General features: G+C 43.2%; 1 protein-coding gene across 4 annotated transcripts in view; it reads right to left on the reverse strand.

Annotated features, from left to right (window-relative positions):
* The window catches only part of RAB27A (RAB27A, member RAS oncogene family), an 81,981-nt gene that overhangs the window by 40,175 nt on the left and 27,645 nt on the right, over window positions 1-14,161 (reverse strand). Inside the window, exon 1 of one of the 4 annotated variants that reach the window (XM_044279671.1) lies at window positions 4,145-4,282. The exons of the other annotated variants lie outside the window; for them this stretch is intronic. The gene's annotated coding sequence lies outside the window, so the exon portion shown is untranslated. Of the gene's footprint in view, window positions 1-4,144; window positions 4,283-14,161 lie in introns of those variants that run through there. 4 annotated transcript variants of the gene reach the window in all.

Genomic DNA, 14,161 nt, shown 5'->3' on the forward strand with positions numbered 1-14,161 from the left:
CAGTTAAGCCAGTACTCTCTGCTCTGCACTGATGAGGGGCAATCAACCCGAAACAGCCGTCTGCAGATTAGGTGCTGGCTTATTTAATATCCAAGTCATGTCTCAAGGCTTATTTTAAGAGCTGAACATTCATTTAAAGGATAGATGCCTTACATCTGGTGGCATTAGAGGCAGAGCTGGTTAAGAGCTCATTTGCATCCCTTCCCTCCTTGATTTTTTTCCCTGACCCACGGTCAGTAAAAACCTACTGATATGTGAAGACATTAAAATCAATGGGTATGTGTGCTGTCCATGGAAAAGGCATGAATATATGCATGAGAGAAGGCAAGCTGTGTCAAATTGTTAATGTTTAACTCAAAGTCACAAAACGAGTTAAACAACAACTAATAAAAGTAGTGAAGACTTCTGAAAGTGGAGTTTAAACCACTTTGATGATAATGGCTTCACAACATTAGCTGCTTAGCCTAAAATTATAGGCATGCTGCTCATTTACAGCCCTGCTATTATGATGGCGTTAAATTACTATTTAGAGTACGTAAGAGCAGTTGACATTAAATTACAAAAGGTAACTATTCGGTAAGCCAATTCTTAAAACTATATAACTTTGATTTAACTTCAATCCAGCCATAGCTAGAAGTCTGGAACCTGACAATTTTTTTTTTATATACTAGATATAGATATGGAGGAGTATAAATGGAGCAAGTGAACTGTACAAAACATACAAAATGCATGGGATTTTTTGCATATAGTCCTCATGCCTGACAGTCTTAGGCCTTATGCACACGACCGTGCCGTTTTTTTGCGGTCCGCAAACCGCGGATCCTCAAAAAATGGAAGGCGCCCGTGTTGCCTTCCGCAATTTGCGGAACGGAACGGGCGCCGGCAATATAAATGCCTATTCTTGTCCGCAAATCACGGACAAGAATAGGACATGTTATATTTTTTTTGCGGTGCCGCGGAACGGAGCCACGGATGTGGACAGCACACGGAGTGCTGTCCGCATCTTTTGCGACTCCATTGAAATGAATGGGTCCGCATCCGAGCCACCAAAACGGCGGCGTGGATGCGGACCCAAACAACGGCCGTGTACATGAGGCCTTAGTCATAAGTTATGCGCATCCTCCGACAGTCCATGCGCCTTGAAATCTGCTGCTCTCTGACAAACATCATGTATGCCTGGAAAAAGGTGTAAATGTTAATGAATGTCTTCCGCACAATCGCCTGGCCCCCATTACACCACCTCCAAACAGCGGCGAGGACTGCATAGATGCCAATGCGACTAAATTTTGTTGTACAGGCGTTTAAACAGTTGCAAAATTACCCCCATTGTGTTTCTATACTAGAAACTTTATCAGGTCAGATGAGTAGTTAAAAACATAAAAAAAAAAATGCAAAGGGATAAAAAAAAAAATAAATGTTGGTTTTTTTCGTGGGATTCAGTGTGGTCGCCGTATTTGTAATTCACTAATATGACTGGCTCTTAGCACATCTCCTGTATTTTATTAATTCATCTTATATATAAACATACATTAAAATATAAAAAATACATTATTTGGTGATCCAGGCTTATAATATGCGGAGCTCACGCATAAAACTAAATTAAAATACAAAAATTGGCCGACCTGATATATCAAATCTGTGTTTTTTGGATGGTGATTTAATGGATATTAAATGCCCATATGTTGTTGTTCACATTGATGAAGCAGCAATTGATTCCAAGTGAAAATTAGACGTTTAGGTTGATGTTCAGATGCTGCATATAGTCATGCGTTGATATGTCCATTCACATGGATAATACCCGTATGGGAGTTAGCGGCTGGCGATTTGGCGTTACTAGTTTAAGAAAAATACCAGTTGAAAAAAGCAGAATCTATGGTATAAATGCGCTGTGATAGTTCATAATATGTTCATACTTAAGCCAGATAGTTGTTGCCGGTTACTCACGCTGTTCGGCGGCTACACTCCCTGCCGCTTTAGAACACAAGCGCACAAACCTCAGTCCCGCTGTAAAGCCTTATGCCAGTCTGTGGATATTTCTCTTGTGCACAAAAATAAAAAATAAATAAATCTTCGTGTCGGCCCTCGCAAAGCAGACGCGTTTCGAAACAGTTTGTTTCTTCCTCAGTGGTATGTTGTGAAAAGACTATAGCAGTTGCCGTATTTATATCTCAACTGCATCTATTTACAGTCTATTGAAATACACTAACACAACCCTGCACTTTATCATGATTTTGGTGTGTTTTTGTGCAGTTTTTAAGTATTTTTGTTGTGGAGTGCGGATTATTTGTTTATGTTAACCCCACTGAAGTCTATGAGGAAAACCACTCTACAACTGACTCTGAGATGTCAAAATCTCAGGTTAATTTCCACGTCATAGGAAAATGCTAAGTGTACATGAGATTTATCTAATCTCATACACTTTGCTGACCTGCATCACTCTGCAGTTCTTCTGTCAACGTAATCCGCATCAATGTGCAGTTACAGGGTTAGGTCACACATGGCGTATGCCCTGTCCACAGCGGATGTGTGCGCATTTCCACAGGAAACGTCACACATAAGGGTACTTTCACACTAGCATTTTTATTTTCCGGTATTGAGTTCCGTCACAGGGGCTCAATACCGGAAAAAGTTTTATCCTAATGCATTCTGAATGGAGAGTAATCTGTTCAGTATGCATCAGGATGCATCAGTTCAGTCCCTTTTACGTTTTTTTGGCCGGAGAAAATACTGCAGCATGCTGCAGTTATCTCTCCGGCCAAAAATCCTGAACACTTGCCGGAATGCCGGATCCGGCATTAATTTACATTGAAATGCATTAATGCCGGATCGGGCCCCAAGTGTTTAGGCAAAACGGATCTGCAGATGCGGATGCGCAGACCTTTAAAAATAAGAAACAAAATTAATTCCGGATCCGTTTTTTCCAGATGACACCCGGAAAAAGACTGATCCGGTATTTCAATGCATTTGTCAGACGGATCCGGACGCAAACGGATGCATTTGTGAGACGGATTAGTTCCCGCAACGGAACGGCCTGCCGGAATCCTCTGCCGCAAGTGTGAAAGTACCCCAACTTGACTTGTGGTGCGGATTAAAAAATCATCAGCATGTGCATTTACAGTATGTTGCAGATATCTGCTGTGGATTTCACCCTTTGCAAGGCAGAGGGTGAAATCTGTGGAGAGGCAGCAGCATTTCCACCTTGAAATCAGCGCCATTTGGCACAGATCTGCTGCTGCACTGTACGGGCAGGTCAGCTGTGTGTGCAAGATGTGCTCCTCCAACATTCATTTTGGCTAATACTGGCAGGCAAAATGTACACATGAAAGCACACTCAAAAGAGAAAAGTCAGCGTGAAGGGGGCGAGAACGCAGAATTCCTCGCCTGCCACACCTCACTGCATTTCACATGTGAATCTAAAGCACTGAACGGACGAGCCGTTAACCAGTGGCGTTACCAATTTGTCATACTAATCATATGAAAGCCGAGCTTCCAGTATATCTGACTTGAAACAGATTTTATGAATCACTACGACATCAGTCACACGTTTGGTGGCCACCTACAACCTTTACGGTTTTCACACTACCCACCTCCCCAGTGGTTACTACTACAGTTCCAATCACCCAAACCGCTCAAAGCCTTTGCCATTTGAGTGAACATTTCAGTCCATGCACCATTCCACCGAGTCACTTTGAGACACCCGCCAAGACATCAGAATGATGTGGAAGCAAGTTCCGTCTCATTACACTACTTACTGTATTTCCGTGGGTGAGAACACGGACAGAAAGGTACATGTGAACCATAATTACATTGTGCCGTCAGCAAGCGAAGATGAACCTAGCAATCTATAACTAAGATCCGAAGGAAGTGGTTTGCTTTACAGAAAATGTAATATCCAATGTTACTGAGGGAGGGTGGAAAGAGAAGGAGATCCATCTGTTTGCCGAGTGCACTGATGCACATTAATGTCTACAAACAGTATTTCCACCTTGCACTGAGCAGGATGGCCAGGACAAGACTGGAAAAACACACAGCGCATGAACACAGATCTGAATGAAAGAATCAATGCCAAGCTATAAATGCGAGTGCACTAGAGAATCCCAGCATGTGGAATCAGTTCTAGAAGAGGGCAAATGATGAGACTCACCTCCACTATGTAGCAGGGAAGGAAATCCCCAGCTGGTGTAACCCTCAGGTGGAGGTCCTGTAGATGTGCCTTCTCGCTCCACCTGTTTAGCACACAATCAAGCAGCCTACGTGTCACCTGCTTGCACTAATGTTGGTGTGAGCAGAAGGTGTGCCCAATGCCTGAGCTTACAGGAAAGCCCAGCTGTACGGTAGAAGACAGGATGACTCATGAAGGGAGGAAATCCATGAACATTTCTATCTAAAATGTAGACATTTTTGAGGAACATTATAGGAGCTGAAGATACCTTCTTAGAAATTTTCTGCTTCAAACGGTACATACTTTAAAAGAAAATTACTCCAAGCAACATGGAGATGAGGATTCTTTTTCCCATCCATCAGCGGCCTCTATTCATTTACACTAGGTCGCAATAACGCCCGTACAAGCGTCAGATGCGTATTCAGGCTATTTTACTCCCTGAAAAACGTTTAAGGCGTACCAATACGCCTTGGACTTTTCCAAGGGCGCGCTGTAAATGGCATGGGCAGCTCAGTGATGCCATCTGTGCCTGCAATAACCAATAACAAAGCTCCATACAGCAAGAAGCTTTGCTATTGGGCAGGCTGCCGGAGCGGTATCGTGTCCTGCAACAGGCGGGAGCTGAAAGGAGGAAGGGCCGGCTCCCGGGATTTTCTTAATCAGGAGAATAGAGGGAGCAGTGCGCTGTGCCTGCAAACCGTCGAACATGGTGGCAGTGGAGCTGAAGAGGAATGGAGTCCCGGAGTGGTGGACAACTACAGCCGAGGCCGGACATCCAGTGTGACATGTAGTACAAGGTGACCGCGCAGCCATGTAATCGATGTGTGTAATGTATGTAGTGCAGTGTATGAACACAGGCTATTATAGCCAAGTGATGAAGTACAGGGAAGAGCCACTATAGTAGACTGTACTTTATCACTTGGCTATAATTACCTGATATTATGTAGACTAGTAACGGTTCCCCTGCATAAATACCCAGCTCTTACGCCTCGTTCAGACCACCACTATTTCTGGTGTTCTGCTCTCTTAGATAAGCAGCACAACCAAAATAACGGAAGTTCTGGATCGAGCTCATGTTAAGGCCTCTTTCGCACTACCGTTTTTTTTTTTCCCCCCCAGTTTTGCGGGCTGTTTTTTGCATTCCGTATACAGTCCGTATAAGGAATTATTAATTTCAATGGTTTCGCAAAAAAAACGGAATGTACTCCGTATGCATTCCGTTTCCGTATTTCCGTTTTTCCGTTGAAAGATAGAACATGTCCTATTATTGCCCGCAAATCACGTTCCTGGGGCTCCATTTAAGTCAATGGGTTCGCAAAAAAAAAAAAAACAGAACCCATACGGAAATGCATCCGTATGTCTTCCGTATCAGTTCCGTTTTTGTTGAAAATGTTATGCCCAGCCCAATTTTTTATATGTAATTACTGTATATGCTATACGGAAAAACGGAACGGAAAGGAAAACAAAAGAAACAGAACAACGAATCCGTGAAAAACGGACCACTGTGCCCACTCACTCCGGCAGCTGTGTCCTGCCCGTTCTGAATTCTAGGGCAGCTCCCCCCAACAATGCAGACAATTTTCGCCATGTGCACTGCTGGGGTGGGGGGGCCGTCAGGACTCAAAACAGGGTAGATGGAGTTTTTGTAGATGCTATGCTAGTATGGAGTTGTTAGAAGCAGGTCTGTGATGTCACTGGTCACATGATGAAATGCTGACCAACCCCGACTGCAGCAGCTTGTGGAAAGAGGAGGGGCTGTGTGTGCCTGCAAGATGCAGAGTGAGGTAGGATGTGCTGCTGGAGAACCAGAACTTCATGAGGGGAAGCACATGGAGCTCATATATGAGAGGGCAGGTGGAGCACTCAGGGGCAGTGGGGTTCAAGTGGAATGGAATCTGGTGCAATTAAGGGGGTTTATAGTACAGATCCAGGTGTATTCTGAGGGCCATGATGTGTGTGTGTCGCTCTAAGGCCTCGTGCACACGGCTAATGTGCACCCGTCCCCAATGCACGGAACAGACTCACAACGGCCGTGTGCATGAGGCCTAAGGCATTGCTTAGACTCCATCCCACAGTCTAGCCAGTGCCTAATGGGTTACAGTTTAGACCACCTTCTGGTACATACGGGAAGGCGCCACTTAAATCTCTCCGCTTTTTAAAAGGTAATGTTAGTTTAGGTTTTCATTATGTCCTACATTTGAATGCCATTCTATCTATAGGCTACTGCAGGTTGCTTTCAGACAATAAAAGGACGCAGTTAGCACCTTTTGTACGCCATTCAGACATACCTATACCTGCAGATTAGCCCTTGTGGTTACATGCCTATAATCATTTATATTGCTGGACATTTATTTACCTAGCTCATTGTCAGTTTACTGGTGGGGATTAAGTGGCACCTTATTATTGACTCCCTACTATATGTATTTGATTAATTGTATGACGATTTAAATAAAGTGATATTTTTAAAGGGATATAACCATGTTACTCACTTATTTTTCTTGGTAATATTTTCACCTTCTGGTACATGTTGATAATTCTCTTTTAAACCCCGGTCCATGTCCCATCAGTACTGGGAATCAGTGGGAGTCATATTAGAAGGTAACTAAAGGTGGAATTCCCTTTTAATGTCCCCTAAAGGTGCCCACACACATTAGATAGAGGTTGGTTGACAATCGCACAGGTGTCTGTCCATATGTATGTGTATGTACCTGTGTCTGTGTGTGTGTGTGTGGGGGGTCCCTCCGTGCGTCACAATCATCATGCCCACAGTGTTCCTATGCCTTGACGCAGCTGCATCAGGATGTTCTGTGCAGGGCAAGAAGAAGATGGAAGAGGAGGCAGCGCTGCCAGAATAGAGTCCATGGGAGAGACACAGGGAGGCACACTAAGGACGTAGGTAACACTACCACATGATCTACACTAGTGTTATCTGTGGTTTTACATAGGACAGCAGGTAACACTACCACATTATCAGCACTAGTGTCATCTGGTTTTACATAGGACTGCAGGTAACACTACTACATTTTCTGTACTCAGCCATGACTGTATAAGGGGGCCCACTGAGACTTTATCGCCCAAGGGGCCCACATGAACCTGAAGCCGGCCCTGGGTACAGGGTACCCATTCTTGTGATGGGTGGGGGTTCAAGCGGTAGGACAACCAGCTATATAATAGTTATCCCCTATCCTGTGGATAGGGAATAACTTAACCTAACATTTATAGGGTTATTCAAGGTTAAGTTATTTCTGCCTACAGTCATTTATGAAACTATTTCCGTACATACAGTATGTGCTATATATTGTAAACCAGAGAACTTCATGTAACTGTCACTTCCCACTGTAGCATAACAGAACTTCTCCCATAATTTACCAACCATTATACAAAAATGACAATCATTTTGAACAACAATGTGAGCATTCATCCTCCCCCATCTTATTACTGGCCCAACTCATATGACTCAAAATTTGCCTGGAATTCTGTAGTTCGCGCGAAGGAAAAATTCAGAAAGACGTACACAGTAGGAAGAGTACATTGTGTCAAACCATCAAGACATTGTAGAGATAACCTAACCACACGTAAACAGCAAGTACCATCTCTCATTAAGGCCAAATTCACATCACCGTTCAGCCTTTCCGTTCTCCTGCTCCGTTATAGGAGCAGGAGAACGGAAAGGACGGATTCAGCACATACCTGAGCCGAACGGAGCATACGGACACCATAGACTATAATGGGGTCCGTTAGGTTTACGCTCAGAAGATAATTTTGGAGTGGAGACGAAAGTAGTACATGCAGGACTTTTGTCTCCGCTCCAAAATTATCTTCTGAGCGTAAACCTAACGGACCCCATTATAGTCTATGGAGTCTGTAGGCTCCGTTCGGCTCAGTTATGTGCCGAATCCATCCTTTCCGTTCTCCTGCTCCTATAATTGAGCAGGAGAACAGAAAGGCTGAACGCACACGAACGTTTTTTGCGTTCCGTATACGGACCGTATTTTGATTCCGTATACGGAACCATTCATTTCAATGGGTCCACAAAAGATGTGGACAGCTCCGTTCCGTGACCCCACAAAATTTATGAGACATGTCCTATTCTTGTCCATTTTGCAGACAAGAATAGGCATCTCTATAATGGGCCTCCTGTTCCTTTCTGCAAATTACGGAAGGCACACGGGCGGCATACGTTTTTTGCGGATAGCAAAAATGGCACGGACGTGTGCATGAGCCCCAAGAAAAAAGTTCTCCAAATTACCCTTCCGTCATGCAGCGATATGGAAGGAGATGTAGATTATTATACTCTTCAGGAGTCCAGAAAGGCTGGGTGATGACCAGTCATATCAGAGCTCGCTCAGTTTATTTTGTGAAATAAATTTCCGATTAATGTATGTATCCATGACTGGGGGGAGGGTCTGCTGCACATCCACAACACATATGTACGTGACCGTCACATGAGTGGATAATGGAATTAGCTTTGAACAGGCTTTAATTTTATCACTTCTTTCTAAAGCTGAAAAATATTATTTCAGTGACACATTTCCTTCCTCTGTGATTTGGAAACATATCACCAACTGCATAAAAAGAAAACATAAAAGCTACTCCTCTGTAGTTTAGATGTAGCTTTCTTTTTCTTACTGTCTCATGAGAACAATGGACACATAGGACGTCTCCCGCTCTGGAGCACATGACCGTCCATATATTACAATGGTCAAACATAATTCTGCCAGCAAAATCTGTTAAAAATCCGAATTTTAAATAGTAGGTGTTCACTTATATCGAGTGTTTAGTAAAGACTGAAAAATAAATTGGAAGTCTAACTAGCCATGAAAATGTGTGTATGAATACACAAGAAGCTGGGGGGCTGCTGCTGAGACCCCTCCACAATCCCCTGTTATCACTGGAGAAACCAGTGTTAGGGGGCATTCACACAATTGCATTTTGGGTTTGCACCTGATCCCCATTTTTTGCAAATCAGAGGCTAACCCATTCATTTCAATGGGGCCGCAAAAGATGCAGACAGCAAACTGTGCGCCGTCTGCATCCGTATGTACGTTCTGCACCCCAGCAAAATAATATTAAATTGAATATGCGCTATTCTTGCCCGTTTGGCAGACAAAGATAGGATTTTTTTTTTTTTTTTTTTAACAAAGGGCGAGATGTGCTGATCCACAAAAATGTAAAATGCACACGGCTGGTATCAGTGTCTTGCAGACCGCAAAACAGATATGCAACTCGGACAAGTTTTAAAATGGAACACACATGAATGGAGTAGGTGTGCACTCTGGTTTTCCCGTAGACCAGGGACCAGCAACCCCCGACAGCTCCCAGCATGCACAACTTGCTTGACTGATCTCCGAACTCCCATAAAAGTGAATGGAGCATGCTGAGGGTTGTAGTTTCACCACAGCTGGAGTGCCGGAGGTTGCTAACCCCTGTTGTAGACCCTTTCATTTGAATGAAAGTCTTGCAGGAAAGACGGCGAAAGTTACCACATGCTGCGATTTTCTCAGCTAACAGTCTGTTTGGAATATGTCACTCGTGAAGATACCAATTAAATGTGGTCAGTGTTCAGACTAGGTGCTCCTTGACTGCACTTTGACGTAAATATCGTCCACCCAGATACAGCCTTAGGCCTCTTTCACACTACCTTTTTTTTTTTTTTCGTTTACGGGCCGTTTTTTGCGTTCCATATACAGAACCATTCATTTCAATGGTTCCGCAAAAAAAACGGAATGTACTCCGTATGCATTCTGTATTTCCGTTCCGTTGAAAGATAGAACATGTCCTATTATTGCCCGCAAATCACGTTCCGTGGCTCCATTCAAGTCAATGGGTCTGCAAAAAAAACGGAACACATACGGAAATGCATCCGTATGTCTTCCGTATCCAGAAACTAAAAACGGAACAGTGGACCTGAAATCAATGGCTAGCAATGCTCTAGTGGAGAGAACTGCATTTGATTATGGACTAATAGAAGGGTCCATCTGCTCTGGAACCACATCGAATGGCTCACTTGACAAGGGGTTGTCTAAACCAAACAAACATACCGGTAATCTATTTCTGGGTGTCTACCACTCCTATGGAGTTTCCATGGTTACAGACTACAAACAAGTGTTCCTTGCAGTCTGATCCTGCAGCCATGTGGCACTGCTAACCTACAGACAAAACAAAGTGGCAGTGGGACGCGCCCATGACTGCAGAATCACACCCACATTAGGCATCACGGTGAACTTTAAACAGGATATTTGTAAAAGTAATTGCTTTACTTTAGGGGCATTGGGGCAATTAAAAATAGAAGGAAAAATATTGACAAAAAAAAGGCACCCATCCTTATATATAAAAAAAAAAAAAAAACACAGCACCATTTACAAAGGACAAATTTCATCACTAAATGCTGAACACAATGGAAAGGGGAAAAATGTACTTTGTTGCAGCTGACATTGTCCTTGGCATACAGATGACCTAGGTTACAATAGATTGAGAATTACTCCAGACAGAGCCGCTGTTCCCACATTGCAGACGGCTTGGCAAAGCACCAAACTATGCAAATCCTTTCCCAAGCCAATGCCCTGTGATCAAGCGTCGGTAAAGAAAAAAATGCAAGTAAAGTATGTCATAGCGAAACATCTAATAAATAAGAATGGAAAATTGTAAGTAGAAACGGACATGGTGAAAATACAGCTAAATTGGTTATTTTAACCCTTTCAGGACCTTGCAAATTTCAGTTTTCAGTTTTTTATTCTCTGCCTTACCACAGCCATAACTTTAATTTTTCTGTTCACAGCCGTACAAGGTTTTTTTTGCGGGACAAGTTGTAGTTGTAATTTTTAAAGGCAGCATTTACTATTGCATACAATGTAGTGGGAAGCTGGCAAAAAAATTACAGATTGGGTGGAATTGGGAAAAAATTAATAAATAAAAAAAAAAATAAAAAAAATAATGCAAATCCACCACAGTTTTATGATTTTTGTTTTTACAGTGTTCACTATGCGGTAAAGCTAACCTGTGCCCTTCATTCTCTGGGTCAGTACAATTACAGCGATACCACATTTATAATACTGGGGGGGAATAAATAAAAAAAACACTTTGGAAAAAAAATGTTTTCTTTTCATTGCTATATTCTGACTCCCATATTTTTTTATAGTTATGTTTACAGAGCTGTGCGAGGGCTCATTTTCATGTGGGACAATCTGTAGTTTTCATTGATACCATTTTGGAGTGTGTAGGAATTTTTTATCAATTTCTTTTTATTCAATTTTGTGGGGAGGTTAAGTAATGAAAAATGTCGAATCTGCCATGTAGATTTTTCTTTCTCTTACCGGTATGTCATTTGTATAGGATAAATATTTTAATGGCACAGGCGCTTTGGACATGGCGTTGCCCATAATTATTTTTTTTTTTATTGTAAATATTTTTATTCTAGGGAAAGGTGGGTGACTTGAACTTTTATATTTTTCAACTTTTTTTTGTTGTTGTTGCCCTAAGCGAGTATAACATGCAATCATTGGATTTCCACTTGTGTCCTGTAATGGATATCAATTACAGAATACAGGATTCCTTATATTCCAATGCAGTGCGGTCACCTGCAAGGCGGCTTTGGAATATACTGGAAGCCTTGTACAGGCTCAGGCCTATGACTAGTACGGATTGCATTACCCGATCTCAGCCAGGGGAAGGTGGCTCAGGCTGTGAAGCGCACGGCTTCTGCTTTTAGCGCTCTCAGATGCCATGGTCACATCTGACCATGGCATCTGAGGGGTTAGATGTCTGCAATCGGCATTATAGCCGATTGCAGACATTAGCTCCAGGCCTCTGCTGTTTTAAACAGCAGAAACCTGGTGGTTATGGCGCCCGCTGCAAGCAGTGCTGCAGTTACCAGCTCCTCAATAAACAATGGACAAAGCTGTGTAGTTCAGCCATCGGAGTATCCCTGATACAGCTAAATTGCCAGGGGATGGAGTTTCAGACCACCTCCAATCTGAGGATAGACCATCAATAGTAACATTCTATAAAACCCCTTTAAAAGGCCAATCTGTAAACCAGCAGGTGTATAAAACAAAAGCGAGGCCCTAAACCTACTTGGCAGTGCTGTAACCCTACACGCTACCTCCGCCGTAAACAGCAGCTTGTGCTCTATGAATGCTGTTACATCAGTTTCTGAGAAGCAAAAATCCACAACCGTGTCTGCACTTACCAATATCAGTGAATAGAAATATTCAATTATATCTGCCAGTGAATGTACAGTTACCAAACCTTGGCTGCTGATTTATCAATAGTTGGACAGTTTTACATTCATGTTAAAGGGAACCTGTCACCGGGATTTTGTGTATAGAGCTGAGGACATGGGCTGCTAGATGGCCGCTAGCATATCCGCAATATCCAGTCCCCATAGCTGTGTGCTATTATTGTGGGGAAAAAAACGATTTGATACATATGCAAATTAACCTTAGATGAGTCCTGTCCCTGACTCATCTCACTTACAGGACTCATCTCAGGTTAATTTGCATATGTATCAAATCGTTTTTATTACACAATAAAAGCACACAGAGCTATGGGGACTGGGTATTGCGGATGTGCTAGCGGCCATCTAGCAGCCCATGACCTCAGCTCTATGCGCAAAATCCCGGTGACAGGTTCCCTTTAAAACAGGATTTATTTAGGCTACTTTCACACTCGCGTTTGGTGCAGATCTGTTCAGATAATACAACCGCATGCATCCGTTCAGAACGGATCCGTTTGTATTATCTTTAACATAGCCAAAACGGATCCGTCTTGAACACCATTGAAAGTCAATGGAGGACGGATCCGTTTTCTATTGTGCCAGGGAAAACGGATCCGTCCCCATTGACTTACATTGTGTGTCAGGACTGATCCGTTTGGCTCCGTTTCGTCAGGCAGACACCAAAACGCTGCAAGCAGAGTTTTGTTGTACGCCTCCAAAGCGGAATAGAGACGGAACTTATGCAAACTGATGCATTCTGAGCGGATCCTTTTCCTTTCAGAATGCATTCGGGCAAAACTGATCCGTTTCGGACCGCTTGTGAGAGCCCTGAACGGATCTCACAAGCGCACCCAGAAACACCAGTGTGAAAGTAGCCTAATACTGTGCACAACAGTGTATTAAGATTTCCAATCTTCCGACACATTTAGTGCTAAACAGTGTGTGTGACAATCATTTGCCATCTACAGTAAGTATACAAGATCTGCAGCAGCGCATGACGTGTTTTTCCTGTGAACACTAACACTTTCATTACTGTTACAGATTGTCAGCGTCTGCATTGTCAGATAACAGTAATTGCCATAGACCGACTCGCCTAAGTGGTGTCCGCCTGAAATGTACCGACATCAAATCAAGAACACGCCCAGAACCACCTACATTTGCTCCTGTCCCCAAAAGATATGGCTTATCCAGCATTTACTGCGCTTTGAGATGCACCAGGAAGCAGAGACTGGTGGGGGACTGCAGAAGTGTCAAAATGGCAGCAATGCGTGGGGGAGGGGGAGTAATTATTATTATTTTTTTATACCATTCTGAGTTTTTGTTGTTTTACATTTAATTTGTATCACCCAAAGAAACCCTTTAAATTCTCTCCTGCTTCTCCTCCCCTGTTCTTTAAACAGAAGGGGGAGGGGGGGGGGGGGGGGATTACGTGCTGGTATTTCTCATCACCATACTTTTGTGAATGTGTGCCGCCCATTCTGTGCATATTGCGGTCCCCAATGCGTGTGGCTGGCGCAGAAAGATGCAGACCCATTCAATTTGGATGGGTCTATGATCTCTCCACACCGACAAAAAAAAAAAAAAATAGAACATTTTCCATTTCTTGCTGTGTGGAGGCACGGACAGAAAACCCACGGAAGCACTACAGAGGGGTTCCGTGCCTCCGGTCCACACACCTTCCGGATTACGGACCCATTCAAGTGAATCTGTGATGCTGTGCACAAATGGCCGGTAACCCGTGAATTGTGAACCTGCTTTTTGTGGGCCGCAATACAGGCACCGTT

Source organism: Bufo gargarizans, chromosome 2, assembly GCF_014858855.1.
Source record: "Bufo gargarizans isolate SCDJY-AF-19 chromosome 2, ASM1485885v1, whole genome shotgun sequence".
NCBI classification, from domain to species: Eukaryota; Metazoa; Chordata; class Amphibia; order Anura; family Bufonidae; genus Bufo; species Bufo gargarizans.